The sequence below is a fragment of the Peromyscus eremicus genome, chromosome 7, assembly GCF_949786415.1.
Source record: "Peromyscus eremicus chromosome 7, PerEre_H2_v1, whole genome shotgun sequence".
NCBI classification, from domain to species: Eukaryota; Metazoa; Chordata; class Mammalia; order Rodentia; family Cricetidae; genus Peromyscus; species Peromyscus eremicus.
In genome coordinates this window covers 103,581,482-103,596,756 of record NC_081422.1, presented here as the reverse complement: position 1 = coordinate 103,596,756, position 15,275 = coordinate 103,581,482, and the positions used below count along the sequence as shown (strand labels likewise).

The 15,275-nt window shown below is 41.6% G+C and overlaps 1 protein-coding gene across 1 annotated transcript in view; it reads right to left on the bottom strand.

Moving 5' to 3' along the window:
* Positions 1–14,722, bottom strand: part of LOC131915454 (microtubule-associated protein 4-like) — a 72,819-nt gene extending 58,097 nt beyond the window's left edge. The window contains exon 1 of the mRNA XM_059268733.1: positions 14,622–14,722. The gene's annotated coding sequence lies outside the window, so the exon portion shown is untranslated. The remainder of the gene's footprint in view (positions 1–14,621) is intronic.
* Positions 14,723–15,275: the final 553 nt, after the last annotated feature.

Below are 15,275 nucleotides of genomic sequence, written 5' to 3'. Positions count from 1 at the left end.
CTTGTAAAAGAAGTCTGGCAGTTTCTCAAAAGGTTAAATGTGGTGATCATATGACAAAAATGAAAGCTATTCACATCTGTAATCCCAGTTACTCACGAGGCTAAAGTAACAGGATACCAAATATAAGACTGGGCTTTGTAGCAAGACCATACTTGGAACTCATTCTGTAGACCAGGCTGGCCTCAAACTCAAGAGATTTGCCTGCCTCTGCCTCCCAAGTGCTGGGATCAAAGGCATGTGCCACCATGGTTTAACGAGGTAATTTTTTTTCTGAGACAGGAATTCTCTGTGTAATAACAGTCCTGTCTGTCCTGGAACTCGATTTGTAGACCAAGCTGGCCTCAAACTCAGAAATTCACCTGCCTCTGCCTCCCAAGTGCTGGGATTAAAGGAGTGCAACACCACCACCTGGCTGCAAGGTAATTTTTTTAAATAAAGTAGAAACAATCCATATGTCTATTTATGGATGAATGGATTAACATTACAAAGAATATCCATATAACAGAATATCATTTTGGCATAAAATGAACTCATGCTACAGCACAGATAAACCTGAAAGCATTACACTAGCTGACAAAGTGTCATTTACTGTATTCATTTATAAGATACATGCAGAATACTGGCAGGAAGATTAGTTGTTGCCAGGGGTTGGTTGAATGGGGAAGAACTGCTTGCTAATGAGTATGGGGTTTCTTTGGGGAATGATGAAATGTTCTGGAATTAGGTAGCAGTGATAGTCACAGAATATCGTCTATACACCAAAAAAACCACCAAATTATATGATTTTAAATGGTGAGTTTTATATCTGTATTGCATCTTCATGTTTTTTTAAGTAAAATGACAAATCTGTGAAAATATATGGAAATCTGAAGAGTATTTATTCCAGACTAGGATCAAAAGTGGTCAAAAACAGTTTTCTAGCCAGGCAAACTGGGACTGCAACAAAGTTTGAGGTCAGACTCTCAGCTATACAACAAGTTATAGGCCAAGCAGAATTATGTAATAAAGCCATTTCAAAACACACAAACACAGGAGCTGTAAAAATGGCTCAGCAGTTAAGAGCACTTGTTCCTGCAAAGGACTCCATTTGGTTTCCAGCACCCACAAAGTAGCTATAAGTCACCCATAACTCCAGTTCCAGGAGATTCAACACCTTCAGTACCCCCGAGAACCAGGTACACGCACACACATATGGTACACATACTTACATGCAGGCAAATAATTATGCACATTAAATAAATCTTTAAAAAAAAACACAAACATAAACATGTTTCCTAAGGATCAGCACAGCTTAACAGGTAAATGGACCATGTAAACTGACAACTGAGTTCAATCCCCAGAATCCACATGCATGCTTTCTATGCACATTCCCTCTCTCTCCTCCCTCCCTCCCCCCAAAACACACACACACACACACACACACACACACACACACACACACACACACACACCTTACATTGTTAGTTCTCTTTATCCTCATCTCCTCCCTTAAACTCAGAAATCACTTATCTGTCACCCTTAAATGCTACCCGAAACAATACTTATTGCCCCAATTAACCATTCTTTCTATAAAAAAATGACTCAGGATCTCCTGAATTCTCTCAAAGTGTTTCTACTCCTGAAGGATAAAATCGTAGGTTAAGCCAAATGAACTATATGACCAAAAATTTCAAACAGTCTAATAAAATAGAATTCAGGAATCACCATTAGAGGAATCCCTTTTCTTAAGGGTCTCTACACTCTGCTCTGCTCTCATCCCCATGCCACTTATCCCCAATTTCCCTTAAACTTTTATTGCTCTAGAATACACACATATCCTCTTCAAAGCTTCATGGGGGAATGGGCATTAATTAGGCAGAAGATATATCTATTACCCATATCTTGTCACTCTAAAGAATCAAGACAGATATGGTGGTGCATACTTGTAATCCCCAAACCTGGGAGGCTGAGGGAAAAAAAAAATTAAAAGTTCAAGGTCAGCCTAAGCTAAAAAACAAGTCCCTGTCTCAAATACCACAAACATACACACACACACACACACACACACACACACACAACTTCATAGCTACCATTTATAAAGATCTAGCTGTTTGTTCATGTTAATATGTAAAATATTTTAATCCTAAATTTATATACAAACCACAGTGGAAAAGAAAACCAAGGTCTCTTTTGGAAATACTCCCTAAAGCAATAAAGAGAAAATAAAGCATGAAATTAAGTTGAGCTCTAATTATATCCTATTAAGTTCTGATGTTGACACTAAGGTTTTTTTGGTTTGGTTTGGTTTGGTTTTTTTGTTTTGTTTTGTTTTGTTTTGTTGACACAGGGTTTCTCTGTGAAACAGTCCTGGCTGTCCTGCAACTCACTTTATAGACCAGGCTGGCCTCAAACTCACAGAGATTTACCTGCCTCTGCCTCCCAAGTGCTGGGATTAAAGGCATGCACCACCACTGCCTGGCTGACACTAAGTTATTTTTTAAGCCCTCAAGTGAAACTAGAAAAAGAAAATGACAGTTATATAGACACCAAAAGAAAACAAAGGCACAAAGTAATCTAAGCAGACTTAAAAAGATTCCCTTACCACAGCATGGTATGGTGACCTGTAAACCCAGGACTTGGGAGGTGGAAACAGGAAGATCAGATGTTCAAGGCCCACCTTAGCTATACAGCAAGTTCAAGATCAGTATATGGTACATGGGACCATGTCTTAAAAAAGAAAAATTCAGCCAGGTGGTGGTGGTGCACATCTTTAATTCCAGCACTTGGGAGGCAGAAGCAGGTGAATCTCTTTGAATTCCATGACAGCCAAGACTATTACACAGAGAAACCCTATGGAAAGGAAAAAAAAAAAAATGGGCAGTGGTGGCACAAACCTTTAATCCCAACACTTGGGAGGCAGACGCTTTGTGAGTTTGAGGCCAGCCTGGTCTACAGAGTTCCAGGACAGCTGGAGCTACACAGACAAACCCTGACTGGGGGAGTTGAGGGAGAAAAAGAAAATTACTGGGGGGGGGGGGGGGGGGGCGCTGGTGGTGGTGGTGGTGCACACCTTTGATCCCAGCACTTGAGAGTTCAAGGCCCGCCTGGTCTACAGAACCAGTTCCAGGACAGCCAGTGCTACACAGAGAAACCCCACCTTGAAAAAAAGAAAGAAAAGAAAAAGAAAAATTCCACTATATACCAACCCAGCCAGATTAAGTGTAGGTCTCACTTCTCATCAAATAAGCTTCTTTTCACAACAGATGGGGACTGCTACAGAGATGCCCAACTGGGCAAAGTACAGAGAGTAAGAAAGTGGCCATCGGTTGCACCAATCCCAATTAGTAGCTACAATGCAACCCCTACTCCTACAACTCAGGAAAAACCAAGAAAGAAGTGAAAAAAAGAAGAGCCAGAAGATCAAGATGCCTGCTGTCAAGTGTCCTTTGGTCGTGAAATTACAACCATATGGTTGCCTAGACAAGACCTGCATAGCAAAAAAATATGCCAACACGGAGGGGAAATTTCACAAGGTCCTATCCTAGATGAAGAGCTACAGGTAAGGAGAACAGTTTTCTCTGGGAATGAACCCCCTGAACTCAATCACAAGAGTTCAGTCTTAATTAAACAAATGTACAGATGAGAAGCACTAAATGGACTCAGCAGAGAGTGATTAATTTGAGAGCCAGGTGATGGTGGCGCACGCCTTTAATCCCAGCGCTTGGGAGGCAGAGCCAGGTGGATCTCTGAGTTCAAGGCCAGCCTGGGCTACATAGTGAGTTCCAGGATGGGATCCAAAGCTATACAAAGAAACCCTGTCTTGAGCCACCCCCAAATAAATAAACAAATAAATAAAATAAAATAAATTAAGTTAAAAATAAAAAGTTTTGTCAGGAGGCAGAGCCAGGCAGATCTCTGAGTTCGAGGCCAGCTTGGTCTACAGAGCGAGATCCAAGACAGGCACCAAAACTACACAGAGAAACTCTGTCTCAAAAAACCAAAACAAAATAAAAATAAATTTTAAAAAATGTTTTAATTCCTTAGGACAATGGACAGAAACTGGCAAAGAATTTAAGAGTGTAAAAAGTCAAACAGTTCTGTGTTACTAGAATGGTTCAGCTGCATATGTGGGCTGATGGTATCAAGAACATCAGCAATCCTGAACATCAGCAATGCTAAAAAAGGAGGCAAAGGCCAGGTCCTTATAAGGCCATGATCATAGTCTGTTTTTTCTTTTCTTCTGGGACTGAGTCTTACTACAAAGCCCTGGCTAGCCTGGAACTCCCTATGAAGATGCTGGAACTAATAGAAATCTGCCTACCACTGCTTCCCCAATGCTCGGATTAAAAATGTACCATAGAGACAAGTGGATCTCTGTGAGTTCAAGGCCAGCCTGGTCTACAGAGTGAGTTCCAAGGACAGGCTCCAAAGCTAGAGAAACCCTGTCTTGGGGGGTGAGGGGGGTGGGGGAGAATATACCATACCACACTTGACATTATTTTATTTTTCTTCGGGGAGGGGGTGTTTCGTTTTGTTTAAATTGGGTCTTACTCTGTAGCTAAAGTTGGCTTGAAACTCATTAGATAGCTCAAGCTGACCTCAGGCTTGTACCCATCTTCTCACCTAGGCATCTCAAGTGCTCAAACTACAGGTATGAGGCACAATGGCTGGTTTTCATCATTGACGATTTTTGTGGTGTTTAATCATAGTGTCACTGAGAAATTTAAAGTAACTGGCAATCACAGAAAGGGAAATTTCTATGAACTTCACAAGCAAGTATAAAATGATCAGCCCCAGACCTAGGAAAATGGCAAAATACTGTCCTACCTCATCAGTTTAGATTCACTGCACTGACAACCCCAGCTGGCATCATTATCATGCACCAAGAAGAAGCAATATGAAAACACAAAGGAGAAATCCTGGGATTTTTTTTCTTCCCTTTTTATTTTTATTTTTAATTTATTTATTACGTATACAGAAAAGGGTGCCAGATCTCATTACAGATGGTTGTGAGCCACCATGTGGGTGCTGGGAATTGAACTCAGGACCTCTGGAAGAACAGTCGGGCTCTTAACCTCTGAGCCATCTCTCCAGCCCCCGTCTTCCCTTTTTAAAATGAGATTTCGTCTGTATGTATACATGCACATGACACTCGAGTGTGATGGTCAGAGCACAGTTTTCAGGAGTCAATTCTCACCTTCCACCACATAGGCTCCAGGGATCAAATCAAGCACCTTTTACTCACTGAGCTATTTCACAGGCCCCTTTTTTATTTGTTTTTCTTTTAAGATTTATTTCTTTTTATTTTATGTCTATGAGTGTTTTGCCTGAATGTATGACTTGTGTGCCTAGTGCCCACAAGAAGGCATCAGATCCCCTAGAACTAGAGTTACGGATGAGTGTAAGCAGTCATGCAGGTGCTAAGAACAAAACCTGGGTCCATCTGCAAGAACAGCAAATGCTATCATCCATTGAGATGTCTCTCTAACCCCCTTTTTTAAAAATAGAGAACAGGTTTCAGATAGCCCAGGTTGGCCTAGAATATACCATGTAGCTTATTTATGATGACCGTGAATTTCTGATTCTCTTGCTGAGATTACAGATGTGTCCCACCATGCCAGATTTATTGGGTACTAAAAATTTAATCCTGTATACTAGTCAAAGTACTCTACTGAGCAACATCCCTAGTCCTGGGATTCATTCTCTAAGGATGTAAAACATCTATATAAATAAAATGTTTCAATGGGGTAGGGGAAATCAAAAACACAAATACAGAAAAACAACACAAGGACAAAGATGTGGCTTCATAGAATTTCTAAGGAAAAAAAAATGGAAATAAGCAATAAGTACCAGACAAGTATAAATTAGCATTGAAAAATAGCAAGATCCCCAAGAGTTGGCTCAGCAATTAAGAGCGCTTATTGGTCTTGCAGAAGACCTGGGTTTGATTCTCAATACCCACATGGTGGCTTAGAACTGACTGTAACTCTGGGCTCATGGGATCCAACAACCTCCATAGGCACCAAGAATGCAGACACACATGCAGGCAATACATAATCATAAAATCTAACATAATAAATAATAATAGGTCTAACAAAAAAGGAAAAGAAAATAGCAAGAAAAAGAACTTTGCAGGCTGGGGATATAGCACAGTAATAGAATGCTTACTCATAATGCCCAAGGCCCCAGGTTCAATCTCCAGTACAGGTGAAAGAACAAACAAGTCTGAAAAGAATTTATTCTGAAGTAGCACTGATGGAAACTGACAATCTAATTTAATTCTTGGAGTGCAGGGATCATACGGACTTTTATTTTTTGAGATTGAATTTTGACCTTCAAATCCTGAGCTCAAGCAATTCTCCCACCTCAGCCCTCATTGCCTGGGACTACATGCCCAATACTCTGGCATTTCCATTTCCAATGATTAACAAAGCATCTCAATCAAACTATATCTAATAAACTGGCAAACTGCAGCATGCACAGGATGGTGCCTAATATAGCAAACAGTTTAGAAATCACATCTGAAGAAAGGTAGAGAATGGTTATTTGGTCTGGGGGAAAAAAAGAACTTTTTGTTTGTTCATTTGTTTGTTTTTGAGACAAGGTTTCTCTGTGTAGCTTTGCGCCTAGCTGTCCTGGAACTCACTCTATAGACCAAGCTGGCCTGGAACTCATAGAGATCCCCCTGCCTCTGCCTCCCAAATGCTGGGATTAAAGGCTTGCATCATCACCACCCAGCTGAAAGAAAGAATTTTATTTTATTTTTTTGTTGTTGTTGTTCGTTTTTCGAGACAGGGTTTCTCTGTGTAGCTTTGTGCCTTTCCTGGAACTCACTTGGTAGCCCAGGCTGGCCTCAAACTCACAGAGATCCACCTGGCTCTGCCTCCCGAGTGCTGGGATTAAAGGCGTGCGCCGCCGCCGCCGCCGCCGCCGCCGCCGCCACCACCACCACCACCACCACCACCACCCTAAGAAAGAACTTTTAAGTGGGACAAAATAAGCGTCACTGACAAACTATAAAATGAATACTGGAGCTGCACAGAATAAAAATAACTGCAGATGGAAAAATCAGAGCCACTAAGTAAAAACCAAAAGGAGGCTAGTTTGAAATAATCATCAGAGCCAGGCATGATGTTACACACCTTGGATTTTTAATGCCAGCACTTGGGAGGCAGATGCAGGAAGCCAGCCTGCTCTATAGAGTTCCAGGACAGTCAGGAATACACAGAGAAACCCTGTTCCAGGGGGGAAAAAATTACATATAAAGAATTATCAGGAAAAGCTTTCAAAATGATAGATTTGGGGCTGGTGAGATGGCTTAGCAGGTAAAGGCCCTTAAAGCCTAATGAATTTATCTCATTCCCAGAGACCTACATACTAAAAGGAAAGAACAAATATTCCTAAATTGTCCTCTGACCTCCACATGAACCACTTGAGTACCCACATACATACACACAAAATAAAAGGTCATAAAAAAGAAAAATAAAAGGACACATTTGCAAACCTACAATTGGTAGCCAGCAGCAGTCACTACCTACTGTTGTCATTTGTTTTTTGAGACAAGGTCTATGTAGCTCTGTAGCTGAAGAAAAAAAAAGAAGAAAAGGAGACACTGCCAGCCGCTGCCATGAGTAGCAACATGTAAGATACTGGTAAGCCAAGAGCCATGTGGCAAGGTATAGATTTATAGAAATGGGTTAATTTAAGATGTAAGAACTAGATAGCTAGAAGCCTGAGCCATTAGGCCAAACAGTTTAAATAATATAAGAGTCTGTGTGTTTATTTTATAAGTGGGCTGCGGGACTGCCAGGGCTTGGCGGGAGCTGGAGAGAAACTCTCCAGCTACAAATGGTGCCCAATGGGTTGGCAAGAGTTTCCACCTAAAACCTGAGAAAAAAAGATTCTAAAACGGAGCTAAAAACAGCTTCCTAGTTGAAATTAGCAGCAGCCTGTGAGTTTGAGCTACTCTTTGGCAGGTTCACAGCATATGGGCTTGACCTACCCTATGTTACACAGAGGTGTCTCCAAGCTGTGCACTATGCTGTGTGTTGGATACAGTTTTTGTTAAACAAACAAACAAACAAAAGGTTTCTGGGCTACACACTGCTTTGATAAAAGCACAGACCCACTGCTTCTAAGAGTTGATGGCTCCCAGAGCTGGCGGTAAACTTTACCACCGCCATGTTGGGAAGCTTAGGTGGGCGGAGCCATCAGCCACAGCTGCCGTTTTGGTCTTACAAATGCCGCAGTTTAAAGCAATAGATTCACATAACACAGATTCAAATGGAACAAGACTTTAAATGCTTTACAATGTGTGTAAAAATGTACGTAGGCTTGAAAGAGAGAGAAAAAGGAATATATACAGTTATATAAAAAATAGTTTTTAAAAATAAAGTCTTTAAAGAGACAGTAAAGGTAGTATAAAAAATAAGCCATGTGAAGATGGATATTACACAGAGAATCTGGATTGCGTTGTCTTTGGGATTCTTAACTGCAGAAAAACATTTGACCGTAAAAGCTGTTGAGTTAAGCCAATATGTATATTTTAAAGATACCTTGACTTCAAAATTTGGATCTAAGGATATGTTGCTTTGGAAAGAAGGCTCTCCTTTTGTTTCCACAGAAAGCCAGAGGCTATGGATTTGTTCCAGATTAAGATACATCAGGTTTGACCAGCCAAGACCCCCTGAAAGGTCTCCAATGACACCATGGCCCAGATGATCCAACATCCAGAACGGTTTCAAGACAACTGGCTCAGACAATACACCCTCACGGACTACTCCATAATCTTAAAATTTTCTTTATGTCCCCATAAGAATACAGCGCCCCCATCCAGCAGGAAGTAGTAAGAGAAGCTACGCCCAAATTCCCAAATATATCAAGCTGGCTTTGGAAATGAAATTGGCTCACTCCTTCTCTAAACCCAAACATATTGCAAAAAAAAAAAAAAAAAAAAAAAAGGTTAAGAGATTCTTTTGTCCCATATCAGAAGAGCCCTCTGGTGTGGGACAGAGAAAAACCAATATTTTTTTTTCCACCCAGAGCTGAGGACCAAACCCAGGGCCTTCTACCACTGAGCTAAATCCCCAAACCCCCAATATTTTTATTTAAAACAGGTTAATTATAAATATCTTTCTAAAGAAGAAAGAGGGATATGATATAGATATATAAGACATAGATATAATAGGATAAAAGGGTAGATTGTTGAACCTATTTATTTATTTATTTATTTATTTATTTATTTATTTATTTGGTTTTTCGAGACAGGGTTTCTCTGTGTAGCTTTGCGCCTTTCCTGGAACTCACTTGGTAGCCCAGGCCGGCCTCGAACTCACAGAGATCCGCCTGGCTCTGCCTCCTGAGTGCTGGGATTAAAGGCGTGCGCCACCACTGCCCGGCAGCTGAACCTACTTTTAAAGAACAACAATTTGTTTGAAATGTTTTACTTTGGTATGGATTTTAGTTTATTGAAACAAATTTAAAGTCAATTTTGGGGTTGGGGATTTAGCTCAGTGGTAGACCGCTTGCCTAGCAAGCGCAAGGCCCTGGGTTCAGTCCTCAGCTCCGGACAATAAATAAAGGTAGGAAGGAAGGAAGGAAGGAAGGAAGGAAGGAAGGAAGGAAGGAAGGAAGAAAAAAAAGGCAATTTTGTTATACTGTATATATATTTCTACTCTCGTTTGAGGTATTATGTTTATGTAACTCATTTAGATTGTAATGGATGATTAAGAAATACAGATTAATAATTAGTCTTCTATGATAGTCAAACTTATACCATGTTAAGTTTTCTAGGTATACATAGATATATTTCAGCTAGATAGGTAATCTTGAAACACTTCAAAGACCTACAGAATATGGCATTTAAATTGTTTCAAAAATTTAAACTTTCTGGACAGTGAGACATGTCTACTCCTGGCAGCACCAATTTACTTCAGAGAGGAGGATGGGCATCGAAGACACTCCATATGGAGTTTATCTTTTTCTTGGCAAAAATAGCCATTTGGGCAAGAAACTGTTCTTGCCTGGACTGCTTGAAAAAAATGTATCGACTGGACATGCAGGACCCATAGGAAAATGACCACTGAACTCTGCTTGGCAAAATGGTCCTTCAGGTTCCTGCTTCGCAGAGGAAACTGCCAGACATTCTACAGAACACAGAGAAAAATGACTGGGAGACTCTAGGGCTGTGGGCTGAAGACAGATGCCCCAACTTTACAAAGGAACTTTGGATAACTGTCCAGGCTGCCAGCTGTCTCTGTCTACCCTCGCAAGACTCCCGAAAGTTACTTGCGTCCGTCTCTCGTTTCTTAGGTAGTATTATATCCTCCTGAGGTCTTTGATGTAGTTGAAGACTAGATAGTTATAATTTTCCTTAGTTATGATAAAAGATAAGTTAGATATGAAACCTTAGACTCACAAATATGGGATAGATAGGATATCTTCTTTAATTTTGCCAAATACAAATAGACTAGATATTATAAATAGACTAGACATTGTAACTATAGTTCTTGCTTGATAATTGTTTTGTTATATATAATTTTACTATGTGAAAGTTAAAACCTTCCTTATTGAAAAAAAAAGAAAAGGGGAAGTGCTGTGAGATGTTCTGTATGTTAAATGTGTTGCTCTGATTGGCTAATAAATAAAATGCTCCAGCACTCGGGAGGCAGAGCCAGGCGGATCTCTGTGAGTTCGAGGCCGGCCTGGGCTACCAAGTGAGTTCCAGGAAAGGCGCAAAGCTACACAGAGAAACCCTGTCTCGAAAAACCAAAAAAATAAATAAATAAATAAATAAACAAACAAACAAATAAATAAAATGCTCATTGGCCAGTAGCCAGGCAGGAAGTATACGGGAGACAAGCAGAGAAGAGAATTCTGGGAACAGGAAGGCTGAGTCAGGAGACGCCAGCCTGCCGCCCAGGAAGCAGAATGTAAAGGCAACAGGTAAAGCCATGGAACATGTGGAGACATATAGATTAATAGAAATGGGCTAAGTTTAAGTGTAAGAGCTAGTCAGTGGTAGGCCTGAGCTAATGGCCAAGCAGTTTAACTAATATAAGCTTCTGAGTGATTATTTTATAAGCGGTTGTGGGATCTGTGGGGCTGGGCAGGACTGGAGAAAACTTCAGCTACATAGCTCTGGTGGCCAAATTCAGATCCATCTGCCTCTACCTCTCAACTGTGAGGGATTAAAGGTGTGAGCCACTACACTCAGCTAGGCTCCTTATCTTTGTAGTCATCATCACCATCACCCCTAAACACCTCAAATATATTCTAGGGCTAGCTGACATTTTATTTAACTTCTGTCCCTGCCTCCCATCTACTCATACGACTCATGAGATTACAGATGCTCACCCATTTCCACTCTCTCAAACTACATAGCTATCTCCCTCTGCTAACACATCCACTGTGCCCATATTTATGAAGGCTCTGCAAGTTCAAACTCAGGTCCTCAGGCTTGCACAGCAAGAACATTACCCACTGAGCCATCTTTTCTTGAGACAGTTTTCACCATATAGCCCTGGCTGTCCTAACTCATCATCTTCACACCGTTCCTTTGGGTTTTTTTCCTTTGGTTTTTCCAGACAGGATTTCCTCTCTGAATCCCTGGATGTCCTCAGACTCAAAGATATGCCTGCCTCTGCCTCCCAATACTGGGATTAAAGGTGTGAGCCACCACACCCAGCATGCCTCTCCCTTTTTTTCAACTCTTCTATAAATCTAAAATTATTTCAAAATAAAAGTTTTTTAAACTGCATTTCTTTGAAGAATGTGGTAACACATGCCATTATTTCCAACACTCAGAAAATGGAAACAGAAGCCTGAGGGTGGTGGTGAATGCCTTTAGTCCCAGCACTTGGGAAGCACAGGAAGGTGGGCCTCTGGGTCAAGGAAACTCACAATAGTTGAGGTTCCAGGACAGTCAAGACTACAAAGGAGAAACTGTCTCAAAAAAGGAAACTGAAGGATCTGGAGTCAAAGCCAGCTCGGGCTACATAGGGAAATCTTGTTTCAAAAAATAAAACCTTTTTGCCACTGTAAAAGAAAGTGATGGCAGGCTTGGTGGCACTTGTCTTTACTGTCAGCACCTGGGCAGCAAAGGCAGGATAAGCATGAGGCCAGCTTAGCCCAACAGTGAGGTACTGCCTCTGAAAAAAAGTGGGGAAAGGTTACAATCTACTTCTCAATTCTAATTTTCTTGCATTTTATGGAAAACTAAAACTTACACATCAACTACTCATGCTTGATGTTTAAAAAAAAAGGTTGGGGGGACTGGGAATGCAGCTGAGCAGCAGAGCTTTCACCTACCACATGTAAGTTTCAGCCTGCTGGGAGCCAGTGGCACACGCCTGTGATTCCAGGAGGCAGAGCCAGGCAGATCTCTGTAAGTTTGAGGCCAGCCTGCCTTGAGGGGTCCAGGACAGGCACCAAAACTACACAGAGAAATCCTGTCTCAAAAAAAAAAAAAGTTCCAGGCCTTGAACTGGGTGTGGTATTACATGAATTCAAAGTCAGTCTGGCCTATATAATAAGACCTCTTTCTCAATAATAATAATCCACAAATTTTATAAATTGTTAACTACAAAAGTCTACAGTCAAAATTGAATCACCAAATTCAGAAACATGGTTAGAAAAAAATCAAATCTCTAGCTAAAGCTAAGCTATCTAGCTATAAGAAATCCCAAAGCTAGATGTGGAGATATAACTGTGATAATCCTAAGCAAGAAAGAATATGGCTTGAGTCCAGAAGCTCCAGACAGCCTGGGCAACACAAGACCCCAGTCTCAGGGGGAAAAGGGATTCCAGGTGCTTCCTTCGCTTGTCAGCAAACAATGGAAAATGACTTTACTGTAGACTGTAACCTTATTTGTATATTTGAGATTTTAGCACAGGCACGCTGTTAAACATATGAATAGATTTGTTTTTAAACCTGGGAAGGGAGAGTATTGGGACACACCCCAAGCTGGGTATGGTGACAGATACCTACAATCCTAGCATTTGAAAGGCTGACACATAGCCCAGCAGTAGTGGTTATGCCTTTATGTTCATGCCTTTAATCCTAGCACTCAGGAGGCTGACACAGGTGGATCTCTGAGTTGGAGGCCAGCCTGGTCTATGGAGGGAGTTCCAGGACAGTCTGGTCTACACAGACAAACCCTATCTTGAAGGAAAAAAAAAAAAGGGGGGGGGTGTCTTGCCTTTAATCCTAGCACTGAGGAGGCAGCGGCAGGCAGTTAGTTCTCTTGAGTTCAAGGCCAGCCTGCCAGGGCTGTTATACAGAAAAACCCTGTCTCAAAACACTAAAAAGGAAGGCTGAGGCAGGAGGATTGCCATGAGCTCATGAGCAACTGCCATGAAGCCAGTCTAGACTGGGCTACAGAATAAACCTTGTCTCAAAAAAAAAAAAAAAAGAAAGAAAGAAAGAAATCTAAAAAACAGAGGCTTGAGAGATAGCTCAGAGATTAAGACTAATTGTTGCTCTAGCAGAGGACCCAGGTTTGGTTCACAGCACTCACAGCCATCTGTAAACTCCAGATCTAAGGGAATCCAACCCCCTCCTTACTTCCATGGGCACCAGGCACACACATGGTGCACACAGAGACACAAGCAAAACACCCTTATGCATAAAATTAAATCTAAAATAAAAATTTCAAAAATAATACAAGTCTCCAGAGGCACAGGGAGATGGATCTCTGTGGGTTCAAGGACAGCTAGAGATAGAGAGGTCCTGTCACTGTTTCAAAAAAAAAAAAAAAGATGGTGATGATGATGATGATGATGATGATCGGAAGGTCTAATTGCTCAATGAGTATAAAAGCACTTGCTGCCCAGCCTGAGGACTTGAGTTCAATACCCAAAAAGCACATGGTAAATAAAGAAAACTGACTCCCAAAGTTGTCCTTTAACCTCCACCCCACTCATGATGTGGCATACATACACACACACACCCCAAATAAATGTAAAAAATAAGCAAATAAGCCGGGCGGTGGTGGCGCACACCTTTAATCCCAGATATTTGCTCTCGGGGAGGCAGAGCCAGGCGGATCTCTGGGAGTTTGAGGCCAGCCTGGGCTACCAGGCGGATCTCTGGGAGTTTGAGGCCAGCCTGGGCTACCAAGTGAGTCCAGGAAAGGCGCAAAGCTACACAGAGAAACCCTGTCTCGAGAGAAAATAAAATAAAATAAATAAGCAAATAAAATACAATAAAAGACACACTCTTGCACTTTTCCAACGTGAGTGTATGTGTTGTTAACAATAGGAAAAGAAGGCAAACTCAACTAAGCTTCAATAACTTGATTAAAATATCCCTGAGAACATTCATTGCCCTCATTCCAATACTATAGTCAACTGTTTTACTGATTAGGCTACCAGGAACAATGGAGGTATTTTGGGCCAGTGGATAATTAAATCCAATTGTGTACAAGGCATCAATACTTTCAACACTCACTGGAACCTGATTTACCAATCTGCTGAGTTTGCTTTGCATGAGTATATTCCCTGAGAGAGAGAGAGAAAGAGAGAGAGAGAGAGAGAGAGAGGACCCAAAGTACCTGGAAGATGGTACTGGCTCAAAAAAACAATAGCTTTAATCACCTAACGCTAAATATGAAATGAGATTACAACTGAGATAAAAATATCACCTTTGAAAGGAAGTGGTATGGGCGATCAAACTCCATCAATTGAAAAGCCATCACCTGAACTCACTCCCATTCTAGAGAGTGGAGAAAAAGCAAAGTTACAGAGTTACAAGTATCTGCTGCACTGTACAGATAGATGGAGCTTCTTGCTTAGCAACTGTAGTGTTGTCTACCAAACACACAGCCTGTCACAGTTAGGACCTGACAACTGTTCACTCTAAATCCATGTGCTCAACTTGGATTCAGGATTGATTTATAAAAATAGCTGCTGCTGTTGCTGGTCTTTGAATCTCTGCGCTGATGACTGGGCAGTGTTACCCTATAGGCCTAGAGCAGCTGTATTTCCCTCACCACACCCATCGCTCTGCCTACCCAGCCAAGCTGCCGGCCACCGCCCCCCCACCCGCTTGCCAGCCTCCCGCCCCCCCATCTCTGCACCATACTATTCCCCCTCCTCCTGGGCTGAGTGAGCAAATTACAAGCACAAATATCCCCTGATGCAATGCCACAACCATCCCTGGGAAAGAGCAGAGGCAGTTGCCAAAAGCGCAGCAGTAGGGAAATGGGCGGGAGACACTCACAGGGAGCAAGAAACACTGCAGGGACCCTGAGGAGAAATGCTGTAACTGGACCAGAGGAGGGAAAGGGGGATTCCAG